Genomic DNA, 17,105 nt, shown 5'->3' on the forward strand with positions numbered 1-17,105 from the left:
TAATACTCAAAATTGGCCATCTGCATTGAATAGACATTTTATTCTCAAACAGGCATTTTATATATATATATATATATATATATATATATATATATATATATATATATATAATATAATATAATATAATATTCCATCTTATCAGCATGGCAAGATACTATGCTTTTGATCACATGGGGAAAAGCATAGACTGTTAAACTTATGCTAACATGTTCTTTTTGACTCTAGCTTGATGCATGAAATATAGCACTTATAAATGTACATCAGGGACTTGACAAGCTGATTCATAAAATTCATTAACCCTGGAAAAGAAGAGTCCCTCCAAACAAGAGAATAATCATTCTTCTCAAAAGAGGAGAAACATTAAAAGAGGAACCCAAGATAGTATAATTCCAGATACTTGGGGGGATATAAAACCATTAATAACCTGAGCTCAAAAGGTGTTTGCTCAAATAGATTAGAATGTACTATGGATAACTTAGTTACTGCTTTGGTTGCTAAACTCACACAAAACTCTGTTAATGCTTTGGTCTTAATAACAATGTTGCTCTTTTTTTGTACACCACTTGTGGGAAATTCAGTACTGTCAGATCCTGGACTTCTACAACCCATTACAATATCTTGACTCACTTGGATTATATACCTGAAAAAAAAATCTCATGGTATTCACTGTTGTGTTAGCAGAATAATTGTGTCCTTATCATCTACATTTTAATTTAATATGTCACAATCCTGCACAATTTATTCATAAAAGGTCTATTCCTCTTTATAAAAAATGTGATAATTCAGTGAACCTTCTCTCTAAGGCAGAATTTGATGCTCTGATGTTTTCCTTAGTGGGTTTCCCTGACTAGCTCTGGGCTTACAAAACTACAATGAAACTCACCTATGCTATCATAAAAAGTATTAGTCATGCCTCCATGGCTGTTAATATGCTTAATGAAGAACGAAAACAACATTGTCAAGCAATACTTAAAATTCATGATTGCAATTGATTGTCTGGTATTGTTATATCATAATGAATATCAGAAGTTTAATAACATGTGTTCCTTCAATTTAAGTGATAATAGTAATTTTATTTTAAAAGAGTTAGATTACTGGAGTGAGATGGTATCTTAGGGTGGTTTTGATTTGCATTTCTCTGACTGCTAGAGATGGTGAGCATTTTTTCATGTACTTATTGATTGATTGTATGTCCTCCTCTGAGAAATGTATGTTCAGGTCCTTGGCCCATTTGTTGATTGGGTTATTTGTTATCTTATTGTCTAATTTTTTGAGTTCTTTGTATATTCTGGTTATTAGGGCTCTATCTGAAGTGTGAGGAGTAAAAATTTGTTCCCAGGATGTAGGTTTCCTATTTACCTCTCTTATTGTTTCTCTTGCTGAGAAAAAAAAAACTTTTTAGTTTAAGTAAGTCCCATTTGTTTATTCTTGTATTTAACTCTTGGGCTATGGGCGTCCTATTAAGGAATTTGGAGCCTGACCCCACAATATGTAGATCAGAACCAACTTTTTCTTCTATCAGGTGCAGAGTCTCTTATTTGATGTCAAGCTCTTTGATCCATTTTGAATTAACTTTTGTGCATGGCGAGAGAAAGGGGTTCAGCTTCATTTTGTTGCATATGGATTTCCAGTTTTCCCAGCACCATTTGTTGAAGATGCTATCCTTTCTCCATTACATGCTTTTAGCACCTTTATCAAATGTAAGAAAGTTGTAATTTTGTGGATTTGGCAACCATTATGAAGTCAAACAACAATAAGTGCTGGCGAGGATGTGGGGAAAAGGGTACACTTGTACATTGCTGGTGGGACTGCAAATTGGTGCGGCCAATATGGAAAGCAGTATGGAGATTCCTGGGAAAGCTGGGAATGGAACCACCATTTGACCCAGCTATCACCCTTCTTGGTCTATTTCCTGAGACCTTAAAAGAGCATACTATAGGGATACTGCCACATCAATGATCATAGCCACACAATTCACAATAGCTAGACTCTGTTATAAACCTAGATGCCCTTCAATAGATGAATGAATAAAAAAATGTGGCATTTATACACAATGGAGTAGTACACAGCACTAAAAAATGAAAAAATCATGGATTTTACAGGGAAATGGATGGCTTTGGAGCAGATTATGCTAAGTGAAGCTAGCCAATCCTTAAAAAAACAAATGCCAAATGTCTTCTTTGATATAAAGAGAGCAACTAAGAACAGAACAGAGAAGAAGAGCATGAGGAAAAGACTAACATGAAACAGAAACGAGTGGGGGGAGAGAAAGGGAGAGAGAAGGGATACTGTATAGAAATGGAAGGAGACCCTCATTGTTACACAAAATTACATATAAGAGTTTGTGAGGGGAAAGGGGAAAAAACAAGGGAGAGAATTAAGCAACAGCAGATGGGGTAGAGAGGGAAGATGAGAGGGAAGGGGAGGGGGATAGTAGGGGTTAGGAAAGGTACCAGAATACAACAGTCATTAATATGGTAATATGTAAAAATGTGGATGTGTAACCAATGTGATTCTGCAACTTGTATTTGGGGTAATAATGGGAGTTCTTAACCCACTTGAATCAAATGTATGAAAGATGATATGTCATGAGCTTTGTAATGTTTTGAACAACCAATTTAAAAAAAGAGTTAGATTACCTAAAAGATATAATTAATTAGGTACAACAAGATGATTGATGATTGACTTGTTGGATTGGTAACTTCATGTTTACTCAATTTTATCTGCGTCAAAAAATATTCATAGGTGGATTTTTACTGATGTTGCCACTTCCTGAGGTCTATGGCTGCCCTATTTTTGCCCCCACCAGCATTAAGGAGATAAATAAATAATATTATTTATTCAAAAGGCCTTAAAAAAAGAGTGGGGGGGTTTAGGTATTCTGACCTTGGAAATAGAAAGTGTGGAGGTGATGGAAAATGCCACCCTGAGTCCCACAAGTGTAATTCCCAGCAGATTCTCTCTGAAGCTATTAAGACAACTCTACAGGTGCACTATCTAGTTTCTGTGGTAATGCCCTTTGGGAGAAGAGACTCTGTGTTTGTATTAACTGTACATTATCTTGATTAGCTAGCACTTGGGGTTAAAATAATACTATGTAAGAATGTAGTCATGGCAACAGAAGCTATGTAATTTTGGGGTATATTATGTACAGCCATGAAGAGGAGTGGCCAGTTTTTTTTTTTCCTTTTCACTGAGATTGAGTCTCTCTCTTCTGTTTGCTTCTTTACAGGTTTCCTCACAAGATGATTTGTAACACATCATGCTAGCCCTCACAATAAAACGTAAGTTTTTATAGTTAACCTGAATAAACTGGGACATCACTAAAGAAAAAAATGGAGGATCACAAAGAATGTGAAAATGTGATAATTGTAGGGCAGTATATGTTCAATGATTAAAATCAAAGAAATAAACCTAAGCTTCTGAAATGTTTTTTTTTTCTGCTAAATAACTACTCTACCAACATTTTTTAGATTGTTTTTCTGCATTTGAATGTCTCGCTGTGTCCCCTGCTCTGTGTAGGCTACAAGAGTTTACATCACTAAAGTATGCTAGGAACTACTTATCTAAAGTGGAGAATGTATAACATACCAAGAAAGAGAGAGATTAATGAGTAACATAATATATATTAAAGAGTAAATTATCTTTACTAAAAATGCCCTTTTCCTTTGAAACAAAAATCTGAAACTCATTCTTACAGAGAAGTTCCCAGAAGATACAACAGAAGTACATTAAATAATAACTACTAATTATAAATTTTAAAAGGAAATTAAACTTACCAAGGATGGCAAAGTTTCTATAGTTCTCTAACATCATATCTTTATATAAGTTTTTCTGAGCAGACTGAAGGCATTCACACTCCTCTTCAGTAAAATCAATGGCTATATCCCTGAATGATAAGAGTATCTGTAATGAATAACACATTGACCACATGAACATTTGCACAGTCTGTAAGGTAATTGAAGTTAAAATGAGAGTTAGTATACTATCATGTAGGTGGAGTTTTGGAACAAAATAATACTATTATCTACTTCTGCAGAAAAAGTGATCTAAGTTCAAAAAAGTATATATATTCCACATTCTTGAAACACAATATAAAACTCAGGCATTACCACAAAAATATATATTTTGTAATTTTTTATATCATGATCTAAATTACGTATATTTTGCTCAGATGAGAAAATTATTGTAATTAAAAAAGGGAATCCTCAAATTTTAATTGTACAACCACTAATCAGAGATTTACTAAAGTGTAAAATCTTATTTGTTATTTCTTTTATAGAGCTGGCTTTTTGAATATGTAGTGAGATTTCTAGTAATCCCAATACCAATGGTATAAGAGAAATTTTGAAATGTAACAAAGTAGACAGACCACTTAATGGAAATATTTAATATTGAATTTAAGTTCAAACATTTTATGGTGTTTATGTATGTTATTAATATAAAAAATAGCAAGAACAATCCTGTTTGCATTTTCTGTTTAATTATTTTAACAATTGTTTACATACAAAATAAAATATGCATATATATATATATATATATAATTTGATTGATGCATATATTGTATGATGTTCATAATAGAATATACATATAGCTTTTCAAAAAATATAATTTGTTTCTTTATATTTTATTGGTTCTTTTTAGTTCTACCTGATAGTAGAATCAATTTTTATGGTATTATGCAAGCATGGGATATATCTTATCCTAATTAGAATCCTGTTCTTGTTGGTGACTATGATGGTAGAATTTATATATATCTTTAATATATATATATATATATATATATATATATATATATATATATATATATATATATTCCCTTTTATTTATTTATTTATTATTACCACTGTGCAATCTACTGTTCTTTTTTCTTACCCTTCCCCACTTTATGAACTTTAGATTTCACATATCATCAAAAAATTTCAACATTCAGTTTTAAATAAATGGTTTGTTTTACTAAGCATAACATCTCCAGATCCATCCATTTACTGGCAAATGTCTTAAAGTTAATCTTCTTTATGGCTGATTAATAGTTTATTGTGTAAATATACAATAATTTTTTATCTTGTCATCATTGAATGGATCCATTCCTCATTGAATGTTTGGTTTTGTGTCTTAGCTATTGTAAATTGTGCTGCTATAAACATTAATGTGGCTTAGTCAATGTAATATTCTGATTTTATGTCCTTCGGGTATATACAGTACAGTAAAAAAACCTAGGTTAAATTGTCTTTCCATTTCTTTTAAAAATATCCATACAGGTTATTATGTTTCACTTAGACCTCTATACAGCTGCAAAAATTAAAATTCAACTAAACCTGAGGTTGAAAATAAAACATACAGAAAATAATTAGTAATCCATAAAATGACTAAGAATTTATTACCAAATTCTAGATCCCAATAATAAGTAAATTTTATAAACTAAAATTAAAGAATATGCCATTATGTAAAAAGGTGAGTGTGTAACCGATGTGATTCTGCAATATGTATTTGGGGTAAAAATGGGAGTTCATAACCCAATTGAGTCAAATGTATGAAAGATGATATATCATGGGCTTTTTAATGTTTTGAACAACCAATAAAAAAAAGATACCCCCAAAAAAAGAAAATCTTAAGCAAAAGAACAAAATTAGAAGCTATTAAAGATGAACATAACACAGAGAGAGTTATTAATATCAATGTTGGTGCTTCTAAAAAGCAAATGAGAAAGGTCTAGTGATGGACAACTGTAGTTCCACTGACTGAGGAGGATGAGGAAAAAGGATCATAAATTTGAAGACAATATTATATATAATATTTCCTTATATATATTGTATTGAGCAACTGAGTGAGGCATTTAGCAACTCAGCAAGACTGATAAAATAAAATATAGAAAGGATTGAGGATGTGGCTTCATGGATAAGCACCCCTGGGTTCAATTTACAGTACAAATAAAAAAAAGCAGATACAATTAAAAAAGCAGTAGCAAATTTGAAAATTCAACAAATAATAATTGTTTTAATTATATAGTATATAATTGATAATATATGCATATATAATGATTTCTCACTTGATGGAATTACACTCTGATGAAAATTTTATCCTAAGAATATTCTGCAATTTTTCATTTCTCTGAGTATAAGGACAAGAATATAGATGGTATAGACAAGTTCATGGCTAAGATATTTGCTATATTCACTGTTGTTCATAAAGTCTACTGCTGATTAAAATATCATGATGCCGCATGATTGATGCTATGAAGTTAAATCAATCAGGATAAACGTCATAATTAAAAAAAATGGTGGAACTACAGAAAACAACAAGAAAAATAAAACTCTTAATAAGCCTCTTGTTATTTAGGCAGTGATACATAATGAAAATTACAGTGCAGGGAAGAGGAAAAATGGCATTCATTCCAAAGAATGATGATAGGATATTGGGAAAACAGTGTGATAATAAAATGCTATTTTATCCCTTTTCTTATAAAACATAACAATATATTGACACATTAATTGTTGAATATAAATTATTAATAAATAATACTGAAATATATAAAAAGTACAAAGCTTAAAAATTTACATACAAAAGATAGGGTATATATGATGGTGAAGAAAACTACTCCATTTACAATAACTTCAAAAAAAAATAAGATACTTGGGAATCAACCTAATGAAAGAGGTGAAAGATCTATACAAGAAGAACTACAGAACCCTAAAGAAAAAAAATCAGAAAAGACCTTAGAAGGTGGAAAGATCTACCTTGCTCATGAATAGGCAGAATTAATATTATCAAAATGACTATGCTATCAAAAGCACTATACTGATTTACTGCAATTCTGTTCAAAATCCCAATGGCATTCCTCATAGAAATAGAAAAAGCAACCATGAAATTTATCTGGAAAAATAAGAGACCAAGAATACCTAAAGCAATCCTTAGCAGGAAGAGTGAAGCAGGTGGCATCACTATACCAGACCTTAAACTAGATTATAGAGCAATGGTAAGAAAAACAGCATGGCATTGGCAAAAAAAAAAAAAAAAAAAAAAAAACAAAAGAAGAAAAAGAAAAAAAAAACAGACTGGAAGATGAATGGTACAGAATAGAGGACAGAGAGACTAACCTACAAAATTACAAGATCATATATTAGACAAAGGTGCCAAAAACATGCACTGGAGAAAATATAGCCTCTTCAACAAGCCCTATCTCTCACCATGCACAAAACTCAATGCAAAGTGTATCAAGAACCTAGGAATTAAACCAGAGACTCTACATCTAATAGAATAAAATGCAGGCTCTAATCTTCATCATGTAGGATTAGGCCCCAATTTCCTTTACAAGACACCTATAGCACAGGAATTAAAACAAATAATCAATAAATGGGATGAAATCAAACTAAAATTTTATTCTCAGCAAAAAAAAAAAAAAAAAAAACAAAAACAAAAAAAAACAATCTGTGAGGTTAAGAGAGAGCCTACATCCTAGGAGGAATTTTTTACTCCTCACACATCAGAAAATGTACTAATCTCTAGGGTACATAAAGAACTCAAAAAGCTAAGCAAATAATAATAATAATAATAATAATAATAATAATAATAACAACAACAACAAGAACAACAACAACCCAGTCAACAAATGGACCAAGGATCTGAACAGACAATTCTTAGAAGAGAATATACAATCAATCAACAATTTTTATATATATATCTGATAGGTTATGCTGCTCCCTTTTTAGGACCAAGCATAGTTCTGGTTCAGTTTCTAAGGAAGGAAAACATGAACTAGAGGTATTCTCAGCTCTCCTTTATAAATTTTCAAATACAATTTTCTGTGTCATTTTCTAAACATAGGTGGGCATGGGAAATAAAGACTTGGAGCAGAAAACATTTTTATTAGAAACATGGTGTAAAAGAAAGATAAAAGAAAAATCATAATTATTTGCACCACTTTGAAGCACAAGAGAAATGGAACCTGGAATACAGAAAAGAAAGATTCATACTTTTATACTCAGGAATGTGGATGACATGGATGCCTAAAGTGAAAATGTTATTACAAGCTTTTGAAATAAATTTTATGTGAGCAGCAGATAATTATTAACCAATTAGTATCTGCACAGTGTCTTCCAGGGGCTTTGTCAGCTGTGCATTACAGAACATACAGGTATTCATAGCCTCCATGAAGAGCATTATTCATTTGTGTCCTCTAAAATTATTCCCACAGTACAGATAAAAAAAAAAAAATTTGGGTATTTGTATAGTAAATGGCAACTCAGCAGCCCATATCAAACTACCCAGAGACAGAACTGTATGAAATTTCTTCAAAGACCATCAATGTATTGTTAGCTCCTGACACAGGGATGTAAGCCTGGTGAAATATTATTTTCTCTCCATTTTGAAGAGAGTGCATTGAGAATACATTTCAGGGGCAACACAAACACTTTTTTTTTTCATGTTAAGAAACTCGTCAGAAACAGAGCTCCCAAGACAGATTTCTTAGAAGGGTAAATGCCTGGAGATTACAAAATAAAAAAAAAAAAAAAATCAGTGGCCCAGAGTGACTCAGTAAGGAAATAAATCTAAAACACTTATTAGAAACTGAAATGCAAAAAAGTAACTATTTCTAAAAATAAATATGCTCATTAGTTGCTATCTCCACAGCATGTCATTAAGTAAACAACAAATTATGTATGAATATTTCTAGGATTGGCCAAATTTTATTCTATATGATTTAATATTAAACACCAAAATCCAGATAATAGAATTCATGATTCTCTGCCAAAAAATATTTAAGAAAAAAATTCTTTAAGGAGTGGATGTTTAGTAAATATGTCGTTTAACAATTTAATTACCATATGATTTTGAGGAAATTTACTCATTTTTCTGCAGCCATAGTGTTGAGATATTTCTTATTTATTTTCCTGTAGTAACTTTCAAAGATAAGCCCTAGAATTCACTTTAAATAACCTACACTTACAACCACACAAAAAACCTATAATAAATGATGAGGATAAAAAAAGGCAATTTAAAAAAATGATTTAAACCTTTTTCTTTTTGTTGAAATCAAACTCTAGCTTCATTTTTGGAGCCATTTTCTCATCTTTTAAGTCAGAAATCATAAAAGATATAAAGGCCAGAAATATAACTGCAAATTTATACATGAGTTATTTTTATTAGATTTAAAAATTCAAAATTTTTAGAAATTAAAGAAATTCAAAATAAAAACCCATTTTGGGAAAAATTAATAATATTGATGAACGTTTAAAACAAATGAATAATATTTAACTCAAAAGGAGTTTAAATTAGTATCTATTTGTGGAAAATATTTTGCTATTGAATATACATGATACTCCCCATCATAGAGACTTAGTGAACTTAGAGCATATGTGACCATGATAACATATAACTACGCAATGGTACTCATCCAAATACTTGAAGTCCAAGGGCATGGCTCAATACAATACACATCTTGGAAGAGATAAATAATAATTTGTAGGAAAAATGGTCACTAGGCCAGTCACACTTCATAAGCTATCCAGGTTAAAAAAAAAAAAACATAAAACACTATGTATAAATTTTACATAGGTGACTTATGAAAGTGGTATTTTACCTATGTAAATTTTTAGAAACAAAATATGAAGAACTTATAAGAAAATAAAAATTATGAGAAGCACATAAAAGACTGAATTATATATACATCCCATGTATAGATGATAAAACTCATCATTATAAAGGTGATAATTTTCCCCCAAATTAATCCCCAATAAATCTCACCAAAATTGCTATGTACAAACATAAATATATCACAGTGAAGTCTACTTTTATGTGTATTCTATAATGCAAAATTTAAAAAAAAACTATAAAAAAATATACAATAGAAGAAAGTAGAATAGGGAAAGGGGAACTACTGGATACTGACAGGTAGCAATTTTATTCCATGTTTTATGGTTATGCCAAAATAATCCTGACTCTTAAATACAACAATAATGCAATAATTAAAAAAATCAAAAAGATTTACTTTAAATGAAATAAGAAACCGAATTATAAATTTTAAAATTTATCTACAAAATTATATGTAACTTTAGCCAAAAACATTTTCAATTAGAAGACCAAAAAAATACTTATCATGGCCTACTATTCATATATTTTGATAAATCATAATATTACAATAATCATCAAAGTATCACAATATAAATAAAATCCCCATATGAATACATTTGTATGTAAAAGCTGTATGCTTTATTGTGATAGCAAAGTCTAGATAAATCAATCATAATAAAAATAATCTCAGCAATTTAGCTATGACCTTTCTCAAAATAAATTTAAATCTACTATTAGGGTTTTTTACCAGTGACAAGTCCTTGTCTCCACAATGCTGAAGTATAATATCAGAGAAGCATGCCAAGGCAAGTTTAGAGTGGAACGTTGAAGCTTTATTAAAGGATAGTAGAAAAGACTTCTCTCCAGAGGAAGAAGGGGACCCAAGAGGAGGAATCCATGAAAGGGCAAGATGTTTTCTTTTTTATAACTAAGTTTTTCCTTCAGCTTTCCCGCATTCCTATCGCATTTCTGTCCTTTGATGATGATAATAATAATAATAATAATAATAATAATAATAATAATAATAAAAGTCAAAATAAAAGAAAGTCAAAATAAAAATTAGCTGGCTCAAGAGGAAATTAGATGCCCCAAAACAACAGCTCCTTTCCTTCAAGAAAATGGCCTGTGGATATTTGATTTTGATAATCATTTCACCGGTCAATCTCCCAGCATCTGGTAAGACACTGGGCTCCAGGAACACACCTGCCACATAGTATTTTAGGCAGACACTGAGCATAAGAAAGGCAGCAAAGAGTCTCTTCTACTTATATGTTCCCCACCCGGTTGGCCAGTACGACTGAGAACATAATGGCCCAGTGGAGGACTTAAGCCTGCAGAGACTGCCCAGTGTACCAATCTGCTAGCTCCTGTTTTCACCACAGCCAGTCTTGTGGTTCCAATAAATAGTATTTCTCCCCCTGCCTCCCTCACTAGGCCAATGCATACTCACTATTTCCTGGTTCTCTGGAGTTGGGCCTGCTTGGGATCCTCAGTTTCTGCAAAGCAGAAACTGGAAAATATACCCCAGAAACTGGAAAATATACCTCAGGCTGCTGTTACTTTAAGGAAAGTTTTTTTTTTTTTTTTTTTTTCCCAGAAGTGAGATCCTAGCTCAACCAACAGATCATTTTAATTTAAACTTACATATAAAGTTATTTCAGTTTGTGAATTATATATGCTTGTATATTATTCAGGAATTAATATAAAATAGTGAAAATCACTATCAAATTATATTTAAATTTATTTGATCTTTGTTCTTTTTAGGTGACAGATTGAATTTTGAACTGCAAAGAAACCCCCTGAAGTAAAAATGCCAAAAAAAAAAAAACAACACATAAGATGCTGGGGTTTTGGCTCAGGGGTAGAGCACTCACCTCGCATGTGCAAGACCCTCAGCATCACAAATAAAAATAAATAAGTGAAATAAAAGTATTGTTTCCAGCTCTAGCTAAAAAAATACATAAAAAACATAAGATACAAGGTGAGAAACCAGCCTCTATCTCAGAGGAAAGCCTGCCCAAGGAAGGGGGCATGACCCTTGTCCTTGGAAAGACACACAGAGCACTCCTAGGCATATACCCACCCTGCTGAGTTGTTTATCTACAAATAACAGGAGAGATCTGCTGAGCCAGGTGTCCCTGACTCAGTCAGGCTGGGTGGGGACCAATAGCAACCCCCTAGCAACCACCAATCAGCATGAGATAGGGAAAGTATCTGGAATGCCAGATGACCCTCCCAGTAGTTTAAGGTTGTTGAAAACATGTTAGAAGACCACATAGTCCAGCAGGTACGTCCCTCATTGCCTAAACAATGAGTTCATCTGAATACCCCTTTTGTACTAACCAATCACCCTTACCCAACTTGTTCCCGCCAGTGAATGTGCTAATCATGTTTTAGACTCATGATTTTCCCGTGGTGTGTGATGATTTGTTAAGAGATGCTATGATGTATGTGGGGTCCATGGCTTCCCCAGAGAGTGTATAAAACTACTGCAAACCCTGTGCTCAGGGCCTCTCAGTGTCACCAGTTGATGTGTGTGTGGAGGACTGAGCTAGCTCACAATGAAAAACCAGCCTCTATCTCAGAGCACACCCTGTCAAAGGAAGGGACATGACCTTTGTCCTTGGAAAGACCCATGGAGCACTCCTAGGTACATTCCCACCCTGCTAAGCGGTTTATCTACAAATAACAGCAGAGATTTGCTGTGTCAGGTGTCCCTGACTCAGTCAGGCTAGGTGAGGATCCATAGAAACACCCTAGCAGCCACCAATCAGCATGAGATAGGGAAATACCTAAGATACCAGATGACCCTTTCAGTAGTTTATGGTGTTGAGAAACCATGTAGTTCAGCAGGAACACCCCTCTTGGCTTAAGCCAATCAGTTCAAATGAATACCCCTTTTGTACTGACCAATCACCCTTACCCAACTTGTTCCTTCCAGTGAATGTGCTAATCATGTTTTAGATTTGTTATTTGATTTTCCCGAGGTGTGTGATGATTTACTAAGAGATGCTATGATGTATGTGGGGGTCCCTGCCTTCTCCAAAGAATGTATAAAAGTGCTGCAAACCCTGGGTTTGGGGCCTCTCAGTGTCACCAGTTGCTCTGTGTGCGTGTGAAGGACCGAGCTTGCTCGCAATAAACACCTCTTTGCTCTCTGGTGGTCTTTTGGGGGTCCCGAATTTGAGCATAACATCAATAAATACATCTTTGCTGCTTACATCGATCTTGGTCTCTGATGGTCTTTTGGGGGTCCCAAATTTGAGGATAACAGTCCCTCCTGAAACCCATGGGAATAGAAGACAGCACTCCAACTCTTTCTTTAGGACTGCAGTTTTATACCACAAAAAGTTGCAAAAGGGGGGTGTCTTGAGAACTTAAATGGATTACAGGATTTTGACAAACAATACAACGGCAGACAGTAGGTTAATGGTCTAAATGGTTCAGCACTTAGGAAGTAATTTTAGATCACAACATCAGAATTTATGAGACACCACTAGGTTTCAGAGAGGGTTGTTATTGGTCAGGAAAAGCCAGCCAACTGGCAAAATTGGAGAACTTCGGAGATAAGAAGTAACTGTGTAATCCCACCCTCCTCCTCCCTGATGACACACAGGATTAGACAGTTCCCACAAAATGCTCTTGATTGGAAGGGGCTTCAGATCATGTATATTGAATCTGAGACAAAAGAGCCCTTGGTGAGTCATCACTCAAGTTTCAGGGAGGGTTGTTATCAGGGAAAACAACCCTGATTTTGACAAGTATAATACAAAGACTGGTACAAGGTTAATGGTTTAAAATTGTTCATCACTTAGGGAGTAAGTTTAGATCACAACATCAGAATTTATGAGGCACTACTAAGGTTTCAGAGAGGGTTGTCATTTGGTCAGGGAAAGCCAGAATTTATGAGTCATCACTAAAGTTTCAGGGAGGGTTGTTATCTCATCAGGGAAAAACAGACATGGGTGCATTCAAAGCACTGGTAGGCATTTCAAGCAAGTTTAGAAATCACAGTAATTTATAATGAAGCAGAAATTAACTTTTCATGCATTTATGATGAGATGGCTCCCAATCTTAAGAGGAATTTAGGCTGGATTTTTCACTTGATATAACCATAGCTTTTAAAGTATATATTTCATGCTTTAACAAGTATGAACATTTAATTATTAATATGAATTACTACTAATTTTTTCTTAAAAAATTAAAATACAAAACTAAGATATTTGTTATTAAGTGGGTAAAAATTTTGATTAATATATTGATGATATAAACAAGGAAAATTGTAACAATGATAAGAAGACATTTAATATAATGGTTTCAATATTATAAGTCCCTATGATTAATGTTCAGTGGGTAAGTTCTTTAATTTATATATTTTTTTATTTTTTAGGTCATTATGAATTACAATTTTGTAAATGTTTGTGAAGTATACAATTTTCAGATTTTGTAATTCGTAAAGTAGAAAAATGGCACATTTGAGCCCCTGTGAAGATTTTAAAGCTTATAAGCCATGTGGGGCACCTCAGCACATTTTTTTTCATATTTGCACACAGTACAATTCTAGAGAGGAATGAGTTGGAGATATAGTCTACTGTCCTGAGCAAAAGAAAAAATTGCTTAGATTATTTCTAAAGCTTTTAACTTTTTTAACTTTTCAGAATTTTTGGTAATTTGAAAAAACAATATTTTAAAAAGGAATTGTTTGAAATTAATTATTTATCTTTCCTGCATTCTTTTTCACTTTCATTGAATTTTTTTAGAAAAACTAACATAACAGAATTCCAAAAATATTCCATGTGAATATAAAGGTATGTTTCTAATGATCAAGATAGAAAGCAGAAACAAAACATCACAAATAAGACATAGATCCTACATTGCTACACAGAGTAATTAAGGCACATACTAAGAGCTTCGTATAAAACTTGGCATAGAGATATAAAAAACTAGAGAACACCATAAAAAATTATACCTACATGCTAAGCAGCAAATTCATAGTCTATAAGTACATGAAGAGACAAGTTATCATAGTATATCTTATGACTGTGTTGCTGCTAATATAGAGAGATAGAGATATTTATTAAGAGATGTTTTATGTATATTTCTGGTTTAAAAAGGGAAAGATCAAATAATGTAGGTGATTTAAACATGAGCAATTAATATTTTTCTTCGCTCAGTACCTTTTTTTGCCAGATTATAAATTGTAATTATTTCCAACCAGTAAATTGGAGAAATGGTATAAAGATTATTTTCTGTGAGTAAAACTACTTAAAAATAGTACCAAAACTTCCATTCGTGTCCAAATGTTTATTTCTGACAAAAAACTGCTTATTTTGAACCATTTCTGTTGATATGATTTTTTATAATAAATATTTTGTGATTTTTTTGCACATTACTTGATATGCTTCACATTTTCTCTTCTGTGTAAAATGTAGAACTGAGAAAGACTCAAATCTCTGCTGCCTCCTCTGCAAAGACTTTTGATTTCTCCCAGCACATGTTCCATCTACCTATTTTACCACCTATATTCTGAAAGAATAAATTTCTAACTTCTAAACTTTGTTGATATTTTAGCTATTTTTTAATTTTTAAGCTTATATCATTTCTATAATAAATACAGTGCTTTCAGTAAAGAATGGCTATTATTAGGCACCTGGTTCATTTACAGGAGTTTTGTTTTGTTCTTTGGTTTTATTTACAGTGAAGTTAAAAAACGTTAGTGTTGAAACAAAACACAAAGAAAAGACCATCAACTCCAATTTGAAATCAAATTAAATCAAGATTGTATTGTGTACATAAAAGCTGGCCAGAACTGTCTCTAACAAAACTCCATGCTAGAGATCACCCCCTGATCTTCAGGAAGAAGTTTTTACAGCACAAAATGTTACAAAGAAGGTGGGTGTCTTGGGTACTATACAGCTAATAAGATTTTGACAAGCATAAAACAAAGGCAGATAGCAGGTTAAGGATCTACATGTCTCAACATTTCAAAGTAGGTAATAAATTCAACTCCAGACATTAGAACATAGGAGCTGCCACTGAGATTTAGAGAGAGTTGTTATTTGATCAGTCAGGGCCAGGATTTATGAGTCACCAGTAAGGTTTTAGAGACGGTTGTTATCTGGTCAGGGATAGCCAGGCATAGGTGAATTCAAATCACAGGTAGAAATTCCAAACAAGTTTAAAACACCAAAATATTGTCATACCAAAGAGAAATTTTAGTTTTCTTACAGAAAATAAACATAAACTTTTTATAGCTTTTTGACAATTTGTCTCCCAATCTTATACTGGAATTAGGCTGGGTTCATGATTAATACCATTCAGAGTCAAAAGATTGGTTTAAAATCCCAGGCCTTTTAAATATTTTTTATATTATGTCATTGAAATATTCATACCAATGGTGACCACACCAGGTGAAAAGGTTAATAATTGAAAAATAATTTCCTATACAATAGTAAATATAAAATTGGTTTCATTTTCTCTTTAAAAGTTCTTTAGCACAGTTCATGTTACCAACATTTATTGTATATTTTCTATCTAGTTTTAATATTAAGGCTTTCATTTACTTTTGTTTGATAGGGAAACTATGTTAAATTTGATTTTTTTAAAGGGTCAGTTTCAAGATTCGATTAGATGTTCCAACAGAGGTTGGCATGAAGCACTTGTGATATGTTTAAGGCAGACCTCTCTAAGACTACAGCTGCTTGTTCATGTAATTGCTTTTGTTTTCCTAAAATAAGTAAAATTTTGTATGGTAAAACAATAAATTTATCAAAAAAGTAAGACACAAATTGAATTTTGAAGTGTGCTGGGAGCTGTGGTAATGCTGGCATATCTTTGCTGATGGTGTCACCAATGATGCAATTTTTCCAAGGAACTGTCAATTGCCTTGGTGTCGTGGCATTTCTGTATCCTCTTCCCTTCTGCTAGTGATGGTCTAAATTTGGGGGCCAATGGCTATATGCTGGACCGGCAGTCAGTGACGGGTATGATCCAATTGCAGTGGTATCAACCTAAGACAGGAGGCTGACGCCTAAAGGTCAGTTGCCTAAAGGTCAGTTTTCCCATGACGGGTAAGAACCATATGTTGAATTGGACAACCTACCAGGCACGGTCCTTAAGCCACATTAACCTCACTCCCCCACTGGCACCAAGGCCAAATTTGGGGGCCAACAGAGGTGAGGCAAAGAACCTCACTCCCCCACTGGTGCATAGACCTATCCACAAGTATGGCTGTATGCTGGACCGGTAGTCAGTGACGGGTATGATCCAGTTGCAGTGGTATCAACCTAAGACAGGAGGCTGACGCCTAAAGGTCAGTTTTCCAATGACGGGTAAGAGCCATATGTTGAACTGGACAACCTACCAGGCACGGTCCTTAAGCCACATTACTTGTTGTTTAATTAATCAGAAGGGGGGAGATGCTGGGAGCCATCAGCCAAGTAGGTATGACAATTTCCTTCCCAGCTACTCCCATGCTGTCTAGTGGAAGGACTTCTGAAAGGTGACCTTGCTCAAGGACCAGGGCGGATCCGTGT

This window comes from Callospermophilus lateralis, unplaced genomic scaffold (assembly GCF_048772815.1).
Source record: "Callospermophilus lateralis isolate mCalLat2 unplaced genomic scaffold, mCalLat2.hap1 Scaffold_63, whole genome shotgun sequence".
Lineage (NCBI taxonomy): Eukaryota > Metazoa > Chordata > Mammalia > Rodentia > Sciuridae > Callospermophilus > Callospermophilus lateralis.